The 22,482-nt window shown below is 41.8% G+C and overlaps 1 protein-coding gene across 3 annotated transcripts in view; it reads left to right on the forward strand.

Moving 5' to 3' along the window:
- Positions 1-22,482, forward strand: part of PAQR8 (progestin and adipoQ receptor family member 8) — a 120,377-nt gene that overhangs the window by 47,190 nt on the left and 50,705 nt on the right. Inside the window, exon 3 of one of the 3 annotated variants that reach the window (XR_009263034.1) lies at positions 865-1,256. The exons of the other annotated variants lie outside the window; for them this stretch is intronic. The gene's annotated coding sequence lies outside the window, so the exon portion shown is untranslated. Of the gene's footprint in view, positions 1-864; positions 1,257-22,482 lie in introns of those variants that run through there. 3 annotated transcript variants of the gene reach the window in all.

The following is a 22,482-nucleotide window of genomic DNA, read 5'->3' on the forward strand; positions in this document are numbered from 1 at the left end:
GCAGACTGCCCTATGGAACAAGGGTCAGTTCACAGAAGGCCTGGAATGCTGGTCGAAGAATTTACTCCTTATCCTCAATAGGATGTGCAGCCTCTGAAAGCTATTTAGCAGGCATGACTCAGCTTTGCATGTAGCATGGTGAGGTGTGGCAATCCTCACACCTATGCATGGAGATTGCTTCTATGTTGCATTTAAAAATTTGGAAATAATAATAAAGAATTGAAATTACAAATGACTTGATTTTAAGAAATTAAAGTTGGTGCTTGGTTATACATTTATATAACAGTACCCTGAGCCACTTGCTTTTAAATGTTATTTTGAATGGAGTTATCTCCAGAGCTGTGGAAATAGCATGCATAACTACCATCGCAGCTTATCTCTGTTCCAGCTTTTAGAGAGGATCCTGAGAGAAACTCTAATTCTAAACTATTGCGGTTTTTTTTTTTAATTTTTTAGTGTTTATTTATTTTTTTGAGAGGGAGAGAGAGAGAGAGAGAGGAAGAGAGAGAATCCTAAGCAGGCTTTGCGATGTTAGCACAGAACCCGATGCAGGGCTCGAACTCAGGAACCGTGAGATCACGACCTGAGCTGAAATCAAGAGTCGGATGCTTAACCGACTGAGCTACCCAGGCGCCCCAATATTGAGTTTGTTTATAGTTTTATATTTTTTCTACTTTATTTTTTTAATGATTACATTTTTAGTTTAAAAAGGAGAGAAAACGGAAATGAAGAGAACATGCATCGGGCATCAACATCATTAAGTGGATATTCTACTTACTTACATATTTAGAAAATGCTTTTATTAGTTTTTTTAATAATATCTCTTCCCTGAGTAGTCTGCTGTCTGTTTACTTCACTTTCTAGGTCAGTTTGCATCAGAACTGAGATTCACTCAAGGGAGTAGATAATGCATGTGAATGTCGTTTGCTGTGGTATATGACAAGAGGAAAAAGAGTTTTAAACCAAGTTCATCGGGGTGAAAAGAACACAAACTTTGGTAACGGACAGATCGGAGTTCAAACCCCAATTCTGTTACTTATGAGATATATAACATTGGACAAGATATTTAACGTCTCTAAATCGTAGTTTCCTTTGTATAAACTAGAGCTAATAACAATTTTCTTGTAAGGTTGCTGTGATAAGTGAAAGAACATGTATTCAGTGCTTGTGTAGTGTTTAAAATGTGGTGGTTAATAGTAGAAAGATCACCGTGAAGGTGGTGGTTTCTGAAGCTGAATTGCTTACCAAGACCAGGCACAGAAGACTCATTCAGGAGGGTGAACAATTAACTCATGAGGCCTAACCTAAGACAGTTACAAAAGGAGAGACTAAATTTTAGAAATAATCAAAACTTAATGGTTAACTGGGGTATGCTAACTACTATAGCGAACAACCCCTAAAATCTTTATGGTATGATACGATAAAGGTTTATTTCCCCCTGTGTTAGTTCAGGTCCACTGAGAAGCAGATGCCAGGATGAGATTAGACATGCAAGAGGTTTATGGGGGGAAACACCTGTGGAGGATAAACAGATGCCAAGGGAGGAGAGAAGAGCTTTCAGACCACAAGTGTGGACCTGATACCACTGAAGGAAAGTGTTATGCCCAGAATTCGTGATCCCCAAAGACCACCAGGGAGCCGAGTCCGATGCAAAAGCAAAGAGCCTTTATTCGCGCTAGCTCGAGCTCAATCCCCTACCTGCACCGACGCAACGATGAGATACGGGGGGGGGGGGGGGGGGGGGGGGGGGGGGGGGGGGGGGGGAAAGAGAGAGGGAGAGGGAGAGGGAGAGGGAGAGGGAGAGGGAGAGGGAGAGGGAGAGAGGGAGGGAGGGAGGGAGGGAGGGAGGGAGGGAGGGAGGGAGGGAGGGAGGAGAGAGAGAGAGAGAGAGAGAGAGAGAGAGAGAGAGAGAGAGAGAGAGAGAGAGAGAGAGAGAGAGAGAGAGAGAGAGAGAGAGAGAGCGCGCGCAGGGGTTTCAAAAGCACAAAGGTTTTATAGGGATCATAGCCCTAGCCGATTGGCTGGGGAAGAGTCGTGGCCTCAGCCGATTGGCTGGGGAAGGATAGAACAATGGCTGCCAAGGTGTGGTCCCAGATCAGCAATTATCAGCATCACCTGGCACTTGTTAAAAATGCAAATGTTGGGCCTGATGGTCACAGACCCACTGAATCAGAAACTCTGGGGGTGGGGCTCAGCAATCTGTGTTTGAACAAGTTTTCCAGGAGATTCTGATGCACCTGAAGTTTAAGAACCAGTGTGTCTGAGGTTGTTTAACATGTTTGGCCTCAGTGTATACAGAACGTTTCTCACTGGTCACCTATTAACCATTGGCTGTCAGCCTTGCTGTGCTATATAAATACCTAGCACCAAACACCATCCCCAGAGACTCTGATTTAATTGGTTTGGGGAGGAGTCAGTTATTAAAATGCTCCCAGGTCATTCTAAGCCTGGACAGGGTTGAGGGCTCCTGCCTCTGGCCCCTACCTGAGAGAAGCCCTCCCTCTTCTACTCACACTTTCCACGCCTCTCACACTCCCCTTCCTCCCACCTTAGACTTCGGAAGAATGCATCAATCGGTAGCCTGCTTTCCTAGAAAACATAAGTTACTGAAGGGGAGGAGACGTGGTCTGAGGTTTGAGCGGGAACTTCTTTCTGCGGCCATGTCAGGGACATAGTCACTAGTTGGCCGGCCTAGGCCTGCTCTTTCAAGAGCAGCAAGGAAAGAAGTTTGGGTAGGGAGATTCCTGGACTTCAGTGTAGTTTCAAGAAAGATTCAGCCAGGTCAGTGGAGATTCCGTGAGTCAGAGTCACCTGCTGGAGGAATCCCATGTCTTGCAGGAATGGGTCTGAATTTCTACACTCACCACACTTAGTCCTTGGCTGGGAGCAGTCCATGGGAAATGTAGTCTTGGCACAAACACAGTGATAGATCCAGTGGGGCAGCAGCTGGGGTCAGAGTAAATCTTGTCCCCCTCTTAATGCTCATTTTCATGACCCTCACCCCCATGTCATAGTACAGTGCAGATCAGTGGATTTGCAGAGCTCCACTGAGTCCTTCCGGGACCCATGCTCCTTATTACTATGGCTCTGCTCTAGACTCCTGAAGTTCTCTCCATCAAGTTGGCAGGTAGGAAAAGAGAACACAGGTCATGTAGGAAAGTTTTCCACAAGATTCACCCGGACTTTGCTCACATAACCTATGTTCAGGTTCAGATTATATGGGCCAGGATAAAGTCGCATGGCTCCATCTAATTGCAGGAAAATATAGGCCAGTTGCATACCTCAACAACTATTTGCATGGGACAAATGAGAGACATGGTAATGTCCCAAGTTTCTGGCTTGGATTACTGGATAGATGGTGGTGTCAATCACTGATAAAGAAGATACAGGACAGCATGTGACTTCAGAGGAAGTGGAGCTGTCTAGCAGCCAGCTGGACATTTGAGTCTGGAGCCCAGGGTTAGAGATAACCCAGATGGTGGTTGAAACCATGAATTGCTGAGAGATAAGAAAATGGCTAAGAACATAATTCTGAAGAACACTAAAGTTTAAGGGACTATGTGACTCAACATCTATTTCAATCTCCCTTGAGTGCACCTTTCCATACTACAAATCTGGAAGCTAAAAACATTTTGGAGACTCCCTGAAGCTAGGATTTCCAAGGATGTGATTTGGGTTCTGCCAATTGGACACACCTCACAGAAGACTCCAGTGTCAGAACTGAACTGGTGGTGGTGGGGTGGGTGGCAGGCAGGGCAGAAGGCATCCATCTTGCTGGTATGAAGGGTAGGAACTCTGGATCCCAGGCGGGCAGCTGTAGCCATGATCTCCTGGCTCAGCAGGCACTTCCCAACCGTGGCAGAAGCAGCAGCTTCCTTAGCAACTCGGTCCTGAGTGTGGCTTTGTTCCTGGTAATTGAGCCTAAAGTCTTCTTATTCAACTCTCCCACTGGTTCTGTAAGCCAATTAATACCTTGTAATTATCCCTTTCTACTTAAACCAGCCAGGATAGGTTCTATCCTTTGTACCTAAACCATGACAGATATAGACAGAGAAACCTGAACCTTTGAAAGAGGCTGAGAAGGAGAGGCCAGAGAAATGGGACTAAAACCAGAAAAGACAGATGCCCCAAAATCCAGGGAAGGGAGAGTTTCCATAAGTGGTCATCAGTAAATGCTACAGCATGGCCAAGACAGATACAAATATAAAGTAAAATAATTCAGCCAGGAGATCACAGGGAAACTCGACAGGAATAAGTCCAGTGGAATAGGTGGGGAGGAAATTGGATTGCAAGAGGTTTAGGAGATTCTTCCATTTTATTTGGACTAAATTTATGGAGTAAGAATCAGGTATTATAGTCAGGTATTAGGAAGATTATTTTATGCTCATTATTGTGCCTGGAAATCCAGAATAGCAATCAGATCCCTCCAGATGTAGGAATTTGTCTTCTGACATCATTTATTGAAGAAGGCTGTAGCCCCAGCTCTGTTAGTTCTGCAAAATCATTCTCTGAACCTCCATTTTTAAAAGAGAAAAAAAGATCCCTTAGCAAATGGACAGACCAAATCTACCTGGCCTTCTGCCCTGACAGAATGATGTAGGAAATAAAAGCACAGGATTTGGACTTGGCCACACTTAGGTCTTAATCCTGGTTTTGCCACTAATTTGGCTATATGACCTCTGGAAAGTTACCTACACCTAGCTTTCTCCTCTGTAAACTAAGGATTGATATTATCAGCCTCCAAGAGTAGTTATGATGATTAGTTGAGATATGTAAGGCATTGGGTAAGTAAAAAGTACTCAATAAATGATACTTCATTTTTTTTTCCTTAGGAGAGAGAGAGTGCATGCACAGGGGAGGGGGAGGGCAGAGAGAGAGAGAGAGAGAGAGAGAGAGAGAGAGAGAATCTTAAGCAGGCTCCACACTCAGCATGGAGTCCAACACTGTGCTCAGTCTCACGACTGTGAGATTGTGACCTGAGCCGAAATCAAGAGTCAGAATCTTCACTGACTGAGCTCTTTGCCATCCGGCGCTCCAATGATAGTTCATTTTGTAAGTGGCCAAAAATACCTTTTGGGAAATAATAAGCTATACTCCCTTCTTCACAGGGTTGCTGGCCAAATGAGATTATGTACAGAAAAGCAAAATATAAGGTCTGTTATCAGAATGAAAAAACACCGTAAGAAAGGTCACCCCTTAAACCAGAAATTGACTAAGCTCCTTAACAACGTGATTGTGCTATAAGTTGGTAGGGAGAACAGGGCCAGGACAAAGGGGAGCTGAAGATAAGATTCAACTGTTGCACAGTTTTTCCCCGTGCTGGCCCTTGTTGCCATAATAGACATAACAGACACAATCAACATTCTACCATAAAGGGCAGTAGATTAATATACACCTGTCAGTAAAGATGGAAACTCTGTGCCTGATAGCTGGGTACGTGGAAGGGGTAAAGGGAGCTGATACATTTGCTTGAAATTAGGTAAAAGATTCATATATGAAGAACCCCATTCTGGATGTCTTCAGTGCCAAACTTCTTTCCCCTTCCTGCCTCTTTCTGAGCCTCTGCAGAAAGCACACACACCAACTCTGTACAAAGTAAGAATTCCAGAGAGCTTACATGGAGATAAACTGCCTGCTTGTACAAATAGGAAAGCCAGAAATCTCTGGAGATGGGCAGGTGAGTTCCTCCTGCTTTCCTGCCTCACCCAGCCCTGTTCTTGGCCCTCCATTACAACAAAGAGGTGGGGTTACACTCCATTCTCTACAGCACCCCCCCTTTCTTTGGTCCTCCCCACAAGAATATAGCCAAAAAGTTGCATCCTAGTGGCCAAGGGACCTCCTGATACCCCCACCCCACCTCCTATTCCACCCTTCCCCATTCATTGACTTTATCCTTTTTCCCATTAGAGACTAAACACAGCCAGGGGAGTGAGTTTTTCACTGTAGATCATTTTATTTTTTCCATTTACCGTTGTTCTGATCATCAATCAGCCATTTTCCCCGTTACCTCATTCTGCAGGTGAAGCATTAAAGCTGTGTTAGAGTTCAAGGCCAGTCTACCTTCTACTGCAGGGAGGCACCCCTGGCGGCACAATGCTCTACTCACTTGGCCACTGTCATAGACCCTTCGGGAGTGGGCAGATGGGGCATGAGGGCAGAGGCAGTGTGGCCTGCTGAACAGGTGTCAGTGCTGGCTGAGTCAATGTGCTAAGAGGGATGGCTGGTGCTGGCCCACGGGAGGCTTAGTAAATCACTCCTGATTGCTAGCCTCTGGGACTTCACATCTTATAATTTCCCAAAACAGACCCGTGATTATAAGTGCTCAACCTAGTCATCACTGCCCAAGCCCAGGTGTTCTGAAGAAGTAGGGTGTAAGCTTGTATTTACAAAGAAAATGATAAGGAGCTATTTACCAGGCAAACACATTCTGTAGAGTAGATCACATGTACACATTGTACTGCCTTCCTCCATCTTCCCGCAGCACCCTACAAAGTCCTGACAAGCCACCAAACCAGGATTATATTGTGGTCCTGCTTTCTGTAGGTGGTGCTCAAATTTTCATAAGAGAGAATTTAATTTTATTCAATTTGGTCTGCTACATTTATACATTTATTTTAGTTTCTATTCTATGCCTGCCACTCTGGGGTGAGACATAAATGAAAATATTGGGACTGCCTTGAAGGAACATTCAACAGAGTTACAGAGATAGGCACCTTTACTATTTCACAGTAGGACTGTGGCTTTTCTCCCCTTTACCCTAGACTTTCCGAGGATCATTAGCCTATGTTTTCCTCCCTCTCTCTTGCTTTGGGGAAAGAAAAATTGAAACCTTTATGTTAAGACTTATTCCTCCATGGGATTTGGAATTGGAACCACATAGGGGACTCAGCTTCATTCATCAACTTTTTCTTTCATTGTCAAGCTCTTTGCACTTGCCCTAGAAACATGTTCAAATCTATTCTATCTCTATATTTCTCTACCTTCATTTCCTCTTGGGATGTAGTTTTTTTTTCTTCCATTCATTCAGTCATTTAGTCATGAAAGTACCAAATGCTGGTGATGAACACTATGTGCAAGGCCTCTCCTAGGCTGGAGACATAAAAACAAACTCTTTGTTTTTGAGGAGCACACTTTGTGACTGGGGAGACACATGTAAACAGGTATATATATTGGTGCCCCCTCTCTCTTTTTCATTGTCAAACTGTCTGGAAGTGTTGCCACCTCCTTGTTTCTCAATCCCTGTGGCCCTCACAGCTCTTCTGAAATAGACATCATGAGTCTGCTGGAACTTCCTATTTCCAAATATCCAGTCCTCATCATAGCACTCACTCACCTCAGCCCTCTTGCTGGATTTGACATCTTGCTGAACTCCTGTCACAGCCTGGTTTCCTGCAGACAGAGTTCCTGTTCCAGCTACACCATTTACTAGGACGAGTCACATATCCTCTCAGACTCAGTTTACCTTGAGACTCTTTTTTTCTTAATGCTTGTTTATTTTTGAGAGAGAGAAAGAGAGACAGAGTGCAAGTAGGGGAGGAGTGGAGAGAGAGGGAGACACAGAATCCAAAGCAGGCTCCAGGCTCTGAGCCATCAGCCCAGAGCCTGACGTGGGGCTCGAACTCACGAATTGCCAGATCATGACCTGAGCTGAAGCTGGACTTTTAACCGACTGAGCCACCCAGGCTCCCCTCCATCAACTAAGATTTTTAAAAGTCTATATATCTGGGTTATTGTGAAGATTAAATGGAGATATTGCATGAAAAGATTCTCTCACATGGTTTGTATTAAATAATTGTCTACTTTCCTTTGATGGCACTAAACATTCTTTTTAGTTCTTTGCCTGTCTCTCTTACTTAGAATTTCTTTGCTGGATACTTATCCTCCCCATCCCTTGAATTATAGGCATTGCTTTAATGGAAATTTGCTTTTTGGGGGATTTCCTCCCCACAATTCCAGGGCAAATCCAAGATTTCTATCTGGAGAGTCTATACCTTCCCAACCTCCTGCTCCAGAAGATCTGAGCATGGCACGTTACCTAGGCCTGACTAATCAGAGTTTTTCATTCTCTTGGACAAACAGTGATTGGTTCAGGAGTGGGGAGGAGACCTCCTCTCAGAATCACTGAGACTTCAGGAGATTTCTGCTAAGGCTTCTGGGAGTGAGGCACTTTTTCCCATTAGGCTTGAAAGCGTTGAAGATAGAAGACCAGATGCAAATACAGCCATCCTGCCATCACAGGGGAGACCCAGCTTAGGAATGGAGCTAAGCCAGAGGGAGAAAAGCCAAAGGATGAAGGAAGAGAAACAGTCCTGGTGATACCATTTGGGCCTCTGCACCAAATTACACCTAAAAACAACATAGCATCAGGACTTCTTTGCTTACTCATTAAGTCCCTTTTTTGCTTAAGCATTAATCCCTTTTTGGATGGAGCTTTCTGATATTTATAAGTAAATACATTTTAACCAAGAGAGAAATGTTAACATCCACTGCTCATTTATTCAACAAGTACTCATCAAGCGTCTTGTGTGTGCTAAGGACTGTGCTAGGAACTGGAGATACAAGTGTAAGTGAAACCCATCTCTGCCTTCAGGAAGCTAGTTAAGAGACAGGAAATAGGCGAAGACAACTTCGTGCCATTAGTATTGCAGAAATACAGCCTGCTCTGGAAGCACAAAGAGGGGTAGCTACACTGTCTCAGGGAATGATGGAAGACTTTCCAGGGGGCATGATCTGCATGGAAACCCAAAGGATTTGTAGCCAGGCAATGATATAGGGAGGGATGAAGAGTGTTCTGTGCAGTGGGAAAATGGCCAGAAAGGACTCAGAGAAAATACAGAGCACCGGAAATTTTGGAGACCTGTGCAAAGTAAAATAGTGTTCTAAGGAGAGGGTCTACCAAGAGTCCAGAGAGGTAAGCAAGAATAAAACTGTGAAGGACCTTGCAAGCTTGAGGACTTTGTTTGGAAATGTGGGAAGGCTTTCAGCAGGGGACTGTGTGGCCATGATCTCCTACTGCTACACACACAAACGTACCATATATTCCTACAGCTGTCAATGTCATCCACTCCTAGGTTGATGATATCCAAATCTGTGTCTCGGGCTTCTGTCCTGAGCTCCAGGAGGACATCCTATGGCAACTTCAAGTAAATCTCTTCATTTTCCTCCCTTCTCTGTCATTCTGCTTGTGTCCCCAGATTCAGTAATAGCATTGCCCTCTTTCTAATCACTGGCTATAAAGCCCTGAGTCATGCTTCTCTCTTCCATTTCCTGTACCATACTCAGTGGTTGCTGTATCTCAGCAATTCTATTTTCAGATTGTCTCTTTCATTTTCATGTGAACTGGAAGCTATAGCTTTAATTTTCCAGAAAGCTTTCCCACCCCCATCTTCTGGTAACTGAGCTGGTATATGACCAAGGCCTGGCTTTTCATGGTGTCTGCAGCAGATAGATGCTAGGGTGACCCTTCATGATTCCCACTTCCTAGTGTTCATGCCTCTGTGTGATCCCCTCTTTGAGTGTAGGTGGGATCTATGACTTGCTTTTACCCGATAGACTATGGCAAAAGTAATAGAGTTTACATTATATAAGACCCATCTTGCTAGAAGGCTTACTCTAGAGATTTTTCTACAATAAGAAATATTAAATATAATATAATTTTAGTTATAATATATTTTAATGTAATAATATAATATATAATTATATAAATTATGTACTCTATAATATATAATTATGTATTATAAATTACATATAAAATATATAATATATAAAAGAGAAAAGAGAGTCTATTGTACATGGTAAAGGGAAGTATTATTTTGTAAAATGTTTGTTTTAGTTGTATGTATGTATATATATATATATATATATATATATATATATATAGGGTCAAATGTAAAAAATACTTATGGTATACATATATAATTATATATATAAGATCATACACTATATTTACTATAATACCATATATACTGTATAGCATATTATAGTACATACAATATTACAATTACATGCTATATATTATATGCTGAATATGTAATATATGTGTGTTACATTATGACCTAACATATATATACACAAATATAACTAAAATAAACATCTTACAAAACAATACTTATCCTTACTATTTACAATACACTATCTTTCCTTCTTTTCTATACTTTTGATGCTCTTTTAAAATCCTGCTTGCAGCCCATGTGCTTCTGTCCTCACCACAGTGAGAAATGCAGTTGCCCTGTGCTCTGAGCTGCATTCGCTGTGGCTGTAGGAGGTTGGAGATGTTCTATGCCATGCTGAGGAGCCCCCAAACCAAGGCTTTTTTATGAGGAAAGAATCTAGAGCTCAGCTTGCTGCTGCTGCTGCTGCTGAGGCTGAGACTTTACAAGGAACTATAAGCCCTGATAGTTCAGAAATGGATTACAAGGAGCACGGGATGATTTCAATCAGCATCTCTTAGTCCCCCAGAGCACACTGAGATGCTCAACCACTGGATTTTGATGTTGCTCAGGAACCTCCTAACAATCCTGGATGAAAAGAATTCAGCAAGAGGGAGGAGTCTAGGAATCTCCTGAAAGAGTGGTTTCCAAAGCAGGAGAGAAGCCGACCTCAACCCCCAGGCATCTTCCTGACCTGTTCCCCAGCAGCATTTTAAGAAAGTGCCAATGGGACAGTGTGCTTTTGATCTGAGTGGAGAAATCCATTTGAAATAGAAAGCAAGTCTGGAAAACAGAAAGATAAACATGTACAATAATCATAAGTGAGAGCAAACAAGATACTTGGTGACTTGTTGGAGGAGGATGAAGATGAAAATGCAGAACCTTTGCAAAGCACATAAAACAAAACATAGTTACCTTGCATTAGCAAAGACAGCGGTCTATGTACTGCTACACCGTATCATTCTTGGGTTTTTTTATTTTCAAGCTAATAACCATGAAAATATATCTTTATACACAAACATTTCCCCCACTTTCTTAATGGGGATAATTTGAACTGATATTTAACGTCCTCTAAAATCACAATAAGTAACTGTGATGTATGTTGAATAATTGGAAATTTTGGGAGTTCCTAGGAAAGCCATTATATAGACCACAAATAGGAACTATTGTAATCTTAAAAAATGCCAATATTCCCTATGCAGACAGTATTTTAGGTATTTTGAAGTAGGAAAAGTGCAAAAACTTCAGCTTCTTCAAGCAAGAAAGGCCCTTAGACAGGGCTACTTTTTATGATTGGTTTGCAGCAGTATTTTAAACTTTTATATTCAATTAATGCAAAAACGTTAAAAGAACATACCTTACCTTGAGAAACACAATAGTAACGAGGGTTCCCTTTTGTCTTTAATTCCCAGAATAACTTATTTAGTTACTTACACTGAATATTTTTAGAAAAGTTTCTTTTTTTGTCTTCCACATATATGAACAGGAAATAAAATAAGTAGCATATTGCATATAAATCAATGTACTGGTAGGTTAAAAGTTTTCCCCAAGAAGAACTCATTTTATAATTTAATTCAAGGGAAGCCAGTAGAAAATGTTCTATCAAGTTGCCTGAAATATAACAGGTTCTCAAATTACTTGCAATAGAATTCAGTGAATATGAATGAAGTTTCCGATAGTGTTGATACAACAAGTTCCATATGAGTCGAGTTGCCTTGCTACATATCCAGATTCTCAGTATTCCCAACTTCTGTTATGAACACACATTCCTCCATCTTTCTTCAACATCTTGTCCTGTTTTCTCATAGACCCTGCCAAGCTCAAGCTACCATCCCTTTTTCATGTATTTTTTAGTTTGTTATTTTGAGATATTTGTAGATTCACATCAGTTGTAAGACATATCACAGAGGAAGGGATCCTGGGTGGCTCAGTCAGTTAAGCGTCCAACTCTTGACTTTGGCTCAGGTCATGATCTCACAGTTCATGGGACTGGGGCCCACATCGGGCTCTGAGCTGAGCATAGAGCCTGCTTGGGATTCTCTCCCTCCCTTTCTCTCTGCCCTTCCCCACTCGTCCTCATTCTCTCTCTCTCTCTCTCTCTCTCTCTCAACAAATAAAAAAATATTTTTTAAAAAAGAAATATCACAGAGGAATCTCATATACCTTTTATCCAGTTTCCTCCAATGGTAACATCTTGCATAACCAGAGTGCAATATTACAATCGGGATATTGACATGAATGCAATCCACCCACCTGGTTCAAATGTAACCACTTTTGTGTGCACTCATTTTGTGTGCACAGTTTATCACAGGTGTAGATTCACGTGCCACCACCACAGTCAAGATACAGAACAGTTCCATCATGGGAATTCCTTGTGGTTTTTTATAGCCACAGCCCTTTCCCCATGCCCTAACCTGTGGCACACACAAATCTGTTCTCCATCTCTATAATTTTGTCATTTCAATAATGTCATATAAATGGAACCATTCAGTATATAACCTTTTGAGATTTTTTTTTTCCACTCAGCATAACTCCCTTGAGACCTATTCAAGCTGTTGCCTGTATCAGTGATTCATTCTGTTTTATTGCTGAGTGGTACTCCGTAAGACAGAGGTATGGCAGTTTGTTTAACCATTCCCCGGTAAAGGACATTTGGGTTTTTTCCCACTAATGGGTCGACATACAATTTTGAAAGATGTCTTTAATTACTTGGCTCTGCTGCTAACCTTGTTCTCAAGCCACACTAGAGGTCTTGCTTTCCTCACACATGGCTGGCTCATCAGCTGCTGTTTCTCTGTCCCTGTTCAGGGATATTTGTTTCTCATTTGTGCCCCCAAAAACTCTACCTAGAACATCTTTGTCTAGTGAAGTCCTACTTACTAGAATAAGTTAGGCATGTTTTTTGCTACAAATCACAAGAAACTTGACTGAAGTGTCTTTTTAAAAAGGGGACTTTTTTTCTCACTACCATAACAGGTATTGCCTAGAGCAATAGAAAAAGATGTAATAATATTATAGAAAAAGCTTACTAAATTTTTCTATAATATTAGTAGTAAACATTTTAGACTTTGTGAGCCAAAAAGTAAAGTCAAAGATTATCATGTAAGCACTTCTGTAACAGGAGAGAAAACTCGTGCCCTGCCCCATTTGTTTGCTGTGGGCCATGTGGGTGTTACTCATACTTCTCCTCTGTAGTTGCCTTTTGCTGCAGATATTCTTGCAAGAAAGAGCTTATCAGCATAAGTGGGAGGGGCCTGGCCAGGTAGGTAGGAGGGATGGCTACCTCACTGGTCAATGTCACTCTGCCCCAGTGACATCCAGAGTCCTGTGCATCCTATACTCCTGTGAGCCCAGCATATCAACTTGGGCAGCTAGCCAGAAACAAGGGGACTCACATAGTCACCAATCTCCAGACTGAGAGTCCACCACTCAGTTCCCACTTGTTGCCAACAGTGGAATCCCTAATATATTGGTGGTGGCCAGCTGGACCCTAGGCATTGGTGATGCATAGCTGCTGCTGGCCAGAGAGTCAAGTACCAGGAGCAGAGAGGAGAAGTAGGGGCAGAGGAGGATGCCCTGGCTTAGTCTCCTTGGCTTACCATGCTAGCCTGCTCAGGCAGTGCCTCCGAGGCTTACAAACACAAACTTGGCTTAGGGTCTATAGCTTGTCAAAGCTTAGCTGGAGTAAGGTAATTGCTATTTATTGTTCGAGGGGTTCAAAGATGTCAGGATTGACATCTTTGTGATTCTCTTTGTCTTTCCCTCATGGTCTCAAGATGGCTGCTGCAGCTCCAACCATGACTTCCAACCAAGTCAGAAGTGAGGAAAAATAAAAGGGATCATGACTATCTCCTTTACCAACAGACGTTTTTCCAGATCCAAGTCCAGGTGGTTTTCTTTAAGTTGCATAGGCCAGAACTAGGTCTATGGTTTCATTCTCAGACAGAGTCTCTCAAGCACTGAGTTTGAATTGTCCTCACTAAGCAGATATGTATCTCTTTACAAATAATTCCTTCCAATCCCAGAGAAAACACCAAAGGGTCCAGTTTGGGTTACATATTCACCCCTATTTCCAAGGGTTTAGGAAACTCTGATCAGCCAGCCTGCGTCCATTCTTGACCCACAGGCCAGGGCAAGTGGGGAAATGTGACTGTTAGCACTGCCATGTGAGGGAGCGTGAGTTCCTAAAGGAAAAGATGCTGGCAGAAACAGATACCCACTACAGAAGAAGTCAATATGTTGCTGCTAAATTGAATTGAAGTATCATTATTAAGTGTTATACTCAAGGTTTTAATGGATTTGTAAGTGCTGCTATCCTGGCAGTATGCCAAACAATTAACAGTATTTGTCTTCAAGAAATTTACAGTCTGGGGTAGACATTGGTTATTTGGCTAAATATGATTCTTTTGGTAACAAATGAAAAAATATTTAACAAAATAAAAAGCATAGGGGCAGCTGGATGGATCAGTCAGTTAAGTGTCTGACTCTTGATCTCAGCTCAGGTCATGAGCTCATGGTTCATGAGTTCGAGCCCTGCTTCTGGCTCTGCACTGACAGAACAGAATCTGCTTGAGATTCCCTCTCTCTCTCTCTCTCTCAAAATAAGTAAATAAGACTTAAAAAGAAGCAAAATAGATAGCATAGGCCAAGCCATGAGATTCTAAATAACAGAGACTCAGAAGTAAGTCAGTGGTGTACTTTTGAATAAACAAACTGAAATGGAGAAGATTTAAATAATGTTTCTGCAGCCGTACTGAAAGTAGTGACTGAAGTGGGGTCAAAACCACAGGACTGTTACCTTAGGAGCATGAACTAAATCTCTTGAATCCATCCAGCTTGGTGTTTTATGCCCTAAGATGACAGGCACTCCAGCCTGGCAGGCATGCAAAGTGTCTACAGACTGTCATCATGTCTCACCTTGGCTTGCTCAAAGTGTCTGGCTAGACATGAGGCATCCTGCTGTGCTACCTGCCACCCAGCTAGGACTTGACCAATCAAGGGACCATTTCACAACCAGTGATACAGGAGAGATCCTTGATGTTATAAGACATTCTATGTTTCCTCACTTTCCTTTGCCAACTGTAGAGTAGGACAGAGGCTGCAGAAAGTGGAGTGACAATTCTAATGGAAGAGGATGTGTTGTGATATGGTGGTGCCATTGGGTGGGGGTGGTCAGAAAGCTTGGTAGTAGCAAAGCAAAGAGCAGAAAATCCTCTTAATGTGTCCTAGACAGTTCAGTGCTGTCTTTATTTGATAATTAATGAATTAAACCACCATACCACAGTGTGCATCAATTCTTGCTTGTCAGCCACAGTCAATATCTTCTATCAGTTCAACAAGGATTGTTGATAGACTCAAAGTGGCCCACACCCCCTAAAATGAAGTTGTACTCTCCTTATCAGTGACAGTTATCAGGGCATGTAATACAAGCACTAATTACTGTAATTTCTTCTGCCATTAAATGATGCAAGCATCTTCCATATGTGCATGATGCCAGGGGTCTGAGGCAGAGAAGGAGAGGGAGTGTTGAAGGGAAAGACACCCAGAAGAATACAAGGAGACCTACAGTCTCCACTCTCACACGTCTGTGTGATGCTTTCAAGGTCTCTGGCTTTCTGGATCTGCTTTCTCATCTGTCCAATGATGGAGTAATTTCTAAAGTCTATTCCATCTTCATGAAAAAAAAATCTTAATGTTTACATTAAAAGCATTCTCAATTAGAATTTCTTTGATTATCAATAATAGAAACTCACTGGAGCTAGCTAAAAAGCTAAAAAGAGATATATGTTGGAAACTGTCGTGTGCAAGGAATGGCACTTTAGTATTTTCCTTTGACTCAAACAGAACCCGATTCTGATCCTTCATCCCATTGTGCCGGCAAGAACATGCAGGAGAGGGTTGTGAGGGTGCAGGGATGAGGACTGGAGAAGCAAGATGATATACAAAATATTTAACATCCTATACAGTCACAAAGGTGCATGCCAGCTGAGCATCAACCTGGTGCAAGGGGTTGGGAGTTGGTGAAATGGAGGAATGAGGGGAAAAGAATTAAACAAAAGTAGCTCTTCTCCTTTCAGGTTCTCCCCCCCCCCCCCCCCCCCGCCAAACAAGAATATTAGTACCTTCATAAACAACTCAACACCTAAAGATACATAGGCACTTAATGGAGCTCAAGGGTAGAGACAAAGCCAGCCTGCAAGAATGAATTAGAACCAAGGGTTTGGAGACATTAAGACTCTAGATTCATCTCTTGCAGGCCCTTCTCTGTAGGAAAGACTCCCTCACTGTTTTCTTTCTCTCATTTGCTCCAACTGGCTCTGTCTAGTTTTCCAGTTTGCATGCTGCCAATATCTCCTGAATTGACTTTCTTGTTGTTCAAAACATCATATAGATTAAGGATGAACTAAATCCAAATTCTTCATGAAGGCAGACTAATTGACAAGGCTTGGGTCAGGTACATTTTCTTGGACCATCTAGCTGTGACTAGAGTGACATAGTCATATGTGGCGGGGAGGAGGGAGCTGCTGTGTACTATTGCAGCTACAATGTAAATGGTAGTATAAGAATAATATTGAAAATATTTAACAGTTGGTATGAAATGAGCACCAGCCACTGAGAATGAACATGAGCCATAAAGACCCAGTATAGCTGGACAAGGGCTTTCTAGCTGTATCAGCCTGGGATAGGGACAGAAGAGGACCAGTTTCTAGAAAATGGGAAATAATCATGAACTGGACAGTTAATCAAAGAGCAATCTATTACAAAGTCTAAGAAAAAATAGTCAAATCCATTTTAAAAATGAAGTAATAGTGTTCCTGGAAACATTTTAGCAATTAGAGAGATAATTTAAGTGTCATTTTGGTTTCTATTTGATTGAAGGAATAATTCCATAGAATGCTGTGTTAAGTGTTGTAAACAATAGAAGAAAAATATAGCACATGACACTCCATACTCTCTTTCACTCTGATTTGAGAAGGAAGACAGAAAATTTACAGGCATTTAATTGCAAAGTGCACACAGTGTGTGCCCTGGGAGTCAGAAAAAAGAAGACATTCTTGTGGCCCAGAGAAGTCAGGGATGCCTTCAGAGAGTAGCTGAGGATGATTTTTATGGCTCCTTTAGCATAAAGAATTTCTGTTTTTTTTTTAATATTTATTCATTTTTGAGAGAGAGAGATAGAGCATGAGTGAAGGAGGGGCAGAGAGAGAGAGAGACAGAATCCGAAGCAAGCTCCAGGCTCTAAGCTGTTAGCACAGAGCCCAATGTGGGGCCCAAACTCAAGGACTGAGAGATCATGACCTGAGCCGAAGTTGGATGCTCAACTGACCAAGCCACCCAGGCGCCCCTTTTTTTCATTTTTTAGGAATGTTTATGTATTTTTCAGAGAGAGAGGCAGAGCATGAGTGGAGAAGGGGCAAGCATAAAGATTTTCCAAATTCTATGGATTAACGAAGGGACCCACCATCTGGACTTTGAGGGATGTACTCAAAAGGTCAAGGGAGCCTTATAGATCAAAGATGGGACTACAAGAAACTTTGCTAAAGATCAAACACCAGCCTTCTGAATGAAGTGCAGACACATGCTAAATACAGAGGAACCTTGAAAACATCATGCTAAGTGAAAGAAGCCAGACACAAAAGTCATATATTAGAGGACTCCCATTTAAATAAAATATCCAGAATAAGCAAATTCATGGAAACAGATAATTTGTGATTACCAGAGACTGGCGGGAACAGAGAATGGGGAATGACAGCTAAAGAGTATGGGGTTTCTTTTGAGGATGACGAAAATGTTCTAGAATTAGATAGTGGTGATGGTTGTACAACATTGTAAATACACTAAAAGCTACTTAACTTCACATTTCAGAATGATGAAATGTATGGTATGGTATGTGAATTATATTTCAATAAAAACACAAACAATAAGAAAAAAAAAACACCAGCCTTCTGGTTAGAAATAACTTCTTTTCTCTTAGCCCTCTTTGCTTCACTCTGCAGAGTTGTCCTACCTCTACCTGTGCTATGAATGTCTGCCAATTCACTGACAACTACCTACTTTATAATGCCAGACTAGAACCCTCCCCTGGGCTCCCATTGCAACTGAACATCTTCTCGGAAGATCCCACAGGCACCTCAAACCCAACATAAGGAAAATAAAATTGCAGTTTTGGAGGCCACCCTCCTTTTTTTTCCGGTACTTCCTCCTTTAGTTGACAGCTTCCCTGACTATCCAGTCATTTAAGCCATCCATGTGTAGGTCATTCTTTATGCCTTTCATTCATTCATTCATTCATTCATTCGTTTGTTTATCTTTTCAGTTAATATTTTTTTTAAAGACCTGCTATGTATCAGGCATGGTGCTATGTGCTGGAAACAGCGCTAGGATACCAGATGGTTTCAGCCTCTGCGGAGGATACTGGGAAGACTATTTAATCAAGAATTCTGACACAGTGAGATGAGAACTATGACCTAGGTAATACAGCGATCTGTATTTTTATATAAGCACACAGCACCGGGATCCAACCTCCTACTTCCAGTTAGTCACCAAATGCTATTATTGATTTTGCCTTTTAGATGCTTCTTAAATCTGGTGTTTGCTCTTCATCCACAATACCCTTGCCTTCCTTCAAGCCCTCATCAGCTCATGTCTATCTGACTGCAACTGCCTCCTAACCAGTCTCTTTTCCCAGTTTCTCATGCCTCCAGCCTCACTAGTCTCAGTTCCTTCTCCCACATTGCCTCCAGAAAAATACGTCAAAAACAAAATATCTCATGCAATTTCCTTGTTTATAAGTGTCTATCTATTGTAGTGACCCAATACACCTGGGGGCTATGCCATGCTCCCATCAGAACAAGAACCTACAATAGCAGAGAAATTGATGACATGAAGGGGGTTTGCCCCCATCCCCAACTCTGGTGGGGAATCATTGTGCAGTTTCATTGTTCCTTCCTAGGACATGTGTAGTCCTTTATTATGTGACCCCTGCTTCCTTCTCCCATATCACCCCTTGCCATGGTTTCTCCCATGTGGTAGGATGGATTTTCTTTCTCCAGTTTTCTCAATCTCCGTGGTCTACCTATCACCAAAGCTGAGACTGTTCCCCAAGGCAGAGAAATTGACAGGCTTAATGTAACAATTCAAAATTGCTTGGCTAGCAAACAGTAAATGAGGCCACATGAAAGGTCTGAAGATCTTTCAGATATTTGACTATGAGGCCAGCTCTTAGGCTCTTTCCCCCACCCACTTGATTTGAAGCCCCTGACCCAGTCCAGCAGCAGAGGTGGATGGAACTGAGTGATTGATAGCCTCTCGAAGACTGACCACAAGAAGAGGTGGGATGCGAGCACAGCAGGGAGTGAAGGGAATGAAAAAGTTTAAATGTACCAAAGAAATGAGCAGGAGAGAGGAGACAGAGAGAGACAGAGAGAGCCCAAAGCGGAGGGATGATCGCCAGTCCTTGCTTACTCGGGGTACAGATCACATGGCCACCACGAATATTGATACTAAATCTTGGTGCTAGTTAGAGGAATCAGTGGGGTAAAAGGAGCTGCTTCTGAATTCTCTCTTCCCCTGAGGATTTTATGAGTTGAAACATGCCACTGGAACCCAAAGTAAAGGGTTGCGTTTACTTTCTTTAATATTCTACACGTATGATTTAGTGACAGACAGTAAAACTCTTTGGTTATGGACTGTACCGTCTCTTCCTTCCTTGTTGCAGGCTGTAAGCAGGGGTTGCATCCATATGTGCCCTACACACTAGCCATTGTTATTCCTGCAAGTGTGGTGCTGTTGTGTGCCTCTTGGCTTTTGTCTCTGCTGTTTCCTCAGGCCGAATGGTTCCCTCTTCTCCAGTTTGCTTATTTAGACCTCATCCTTCATGACTCACCTTGAGCTTTTGCTGACCCTTCCAACACTAAAACACCAGGTGACTAAGGAACTAGGCGCTCCTCCCTTGTTTTTCCATAATGTCCAGTATCCCTTTCTTATAGCCCTTGTATCATAATTATTTGTATAAATATGTCTTCTCTATTAGAGGGGAGGATGGAGATTGCATCAAGTGTATCTTTTTATCTTTAGGTCTTAGCAAAGTGTTCTTAGCACTTACATGGTCTTCAATAAATATTTCCTGAATAGATGAAAGAATTAATAATAGGACTACTGCATATTGAATACTAGGCACATGTCCCTACGTCTCCAGACTAAAATCTTATTTAGTGGCCTCACAGCATCCAAATAAGATATTTCCCTTCTGACCTAAATGATTTGCTGACCCCCTTGTCAAAAATGTAGAGGGATTAGGACTAATTGGATTTGTCTAAAGAGGTAGAGAGAAGGGAGAGAGAGACTTAAAGTAGCCAGCCCTCATCTTGTTGCACAGTTTACTGGACTCAATCTCAATAAAATTGGATCAGCCAGCACAGTTCTCTTCTAGCCCTGATTTAATAGAGGGGATGAGAGATGTCGAATGCACCATTAAAGAGGAGCATGGCAGGAAAGGAGGTTGTTCAGGTCCAAAGGAGCTGGCTGATGGAGCCAGTCATGCCCATTAGTGGTTGTTAAGAGAAGGGGCACCTTGCATATTGCACTCAGCGTCCCCTCCGAGAACCTTGAGTTCTTGGAATCCAAGCATGCTGATTTTGACCTCCCTGCCATCTGCTTCCCCAGCACCACTGATGATGGGGTGACTCTGACACAGTTTATGGTTGCCTTAAGCAAGTTACTTCTTTTAACATCTATTTTAAAAAGAGAATAAAGATACTGTTTGCTGTTGTTATGAGGTCAGAAACATAGGGTACTCACCAGCACCAACACATCACAATTGCTATAATTAATTTCATTATATTTTTGTCCTGTAATAATGTACAGTTAATTATAGTCCATTATAATTATACTTATGTGCAGAACAATGAACAACAGCCATTTGTTTACATGTTTATTTTATTAAGGATATTTTGAAAAATGATGAAAGTTATAAAAAAGAAACTCAAGTTCTCCTGGAATATCACCATCGAGAAATAACCATTATGAGTGCATAACTTTCTTTTGCTTTTCTTTCTTTCTTTTTTTTTCTTGTGATATATATTTAAATTTACATTTATTTTTATAAGATCTTATTTTTAAGTAATCTCTACACCCAACGGGCTTGAAGTTAAAACCCCAAGATCAAGAGTTGCATCCTCTACTGACTGAGCCAACCAGGTACCCCCATATATGTCTTTTTTAAAAAATTGGATTACACTGCATAGCCTGCTCTGTTTTGTTAAACCACAGAACTACAGACTACAAGTTTCTCTATGCCATGTGGTCTGCATGATTTTTGAAGACAGTATAGTATTCTATCTCATGCATGGATCATAGTTAATTTGGTCAGGCCACAGTCATCATATTTTACCCCAGAAACTATTTGCCCTGTGAGATTCCTGCTGAAACTTCACATTGGCGTTGCCAGGATTCTAAGATTGGTCAAAACACCCAAAGTGTTAGGTAATTCTTGGAGGCTCTCAGGAACATTTGGGGAGAAAGACCCAAAAAAGTTTGGATCTCTATGCCCAGAGTGGCTCCCAGTTTCCTCCCTGAGTGTCTTCAGGGCTGAAGAATCATAGTCTAGTGGGATGAATAGCTGGAGAAATCTAATTTAATTGGGAGGGAGAAGAATTTTACTTTATTTCTTTTAAGATTTTTTTTTTTAATTTTTTAATGTTTATTTTTGAGAGAAAGAGAGCATGAGGGGGAGAGGGACTGAGAGAGAGGGAGACACAGAATTGGAAAAAGATTTTTATTTTTAAGTCATCTCTACACCCAATGTGGGGCTCACACTTACAACCCCAAGATCAAGACTTTCATGCTGTACCGACCAAGCCAGCCAGGTGCCCCAAGGATTTTACTTTAATTTGAACTCTTCAGGATGAATTCATTTTACTTCAATTCAATTCAGTTTGATTAAAAAAAAAAAAAAAAAGGTCTATTTCTGTAGCATATCCTGCTGGGGACCCAGAATTACCCTTTCTCATTCTTTTTCTTTCTCTTTCCCCCTCTCCCAAATGGGAAAACATGCTTCTCCTCAGTGGCTTTTTCTTGTCCTCATTGTTTCCACCCCTGGGGCATATTCTTTTCTAGTCCATTTCTAGATCATCCTACCTCCTCTAAGGGATCTGGACTTAATGATCATGGACTCCTGGGCTAACTGGATTCCAAATATGCCATGCATTTACATTATTTGTTCACTTATTCAGTGATATTTTTTTTTCCAGCACATACTATGTACTAGGTCATATGGGTGTGGCAACAAATGGCATGTACACAAACCTTGCTGCCTAGGAGCTTGCAGTCTAGTGGAGAAACCAAAGAAGTTCATAGGGAATTACAAAATGATGTAATGATGTAAGAGAGGTCAGCTCAAGACCCTGTGTCTCAATAAACCAAAGGTCACTTTTGACCAAACTTATAACTTTAAACCTGCCTTAACATTCAGGTTGCTGAGCTCATTCAGAGAGGTACACATATGAAGATTCCAATTTGTCTACTCCACTCCTAAGATCTGGGCTGGGTATAG

The sequence above is a fragment of the Neofelis nebulosa genome, chromosome 6, assembly GCF_028018385.1.
Source record: "Neofelis nebulosa isolate mNeoNeb1 chromosome 6, mNeoNeb1.pri, whole genome shotgun sequence".
Lineage (NCBI taxonomy): Eukaryota > Metazoa > Chordata > Mammalia > Carnivora > Felidae > Neofelis > Neofelis nebulosa.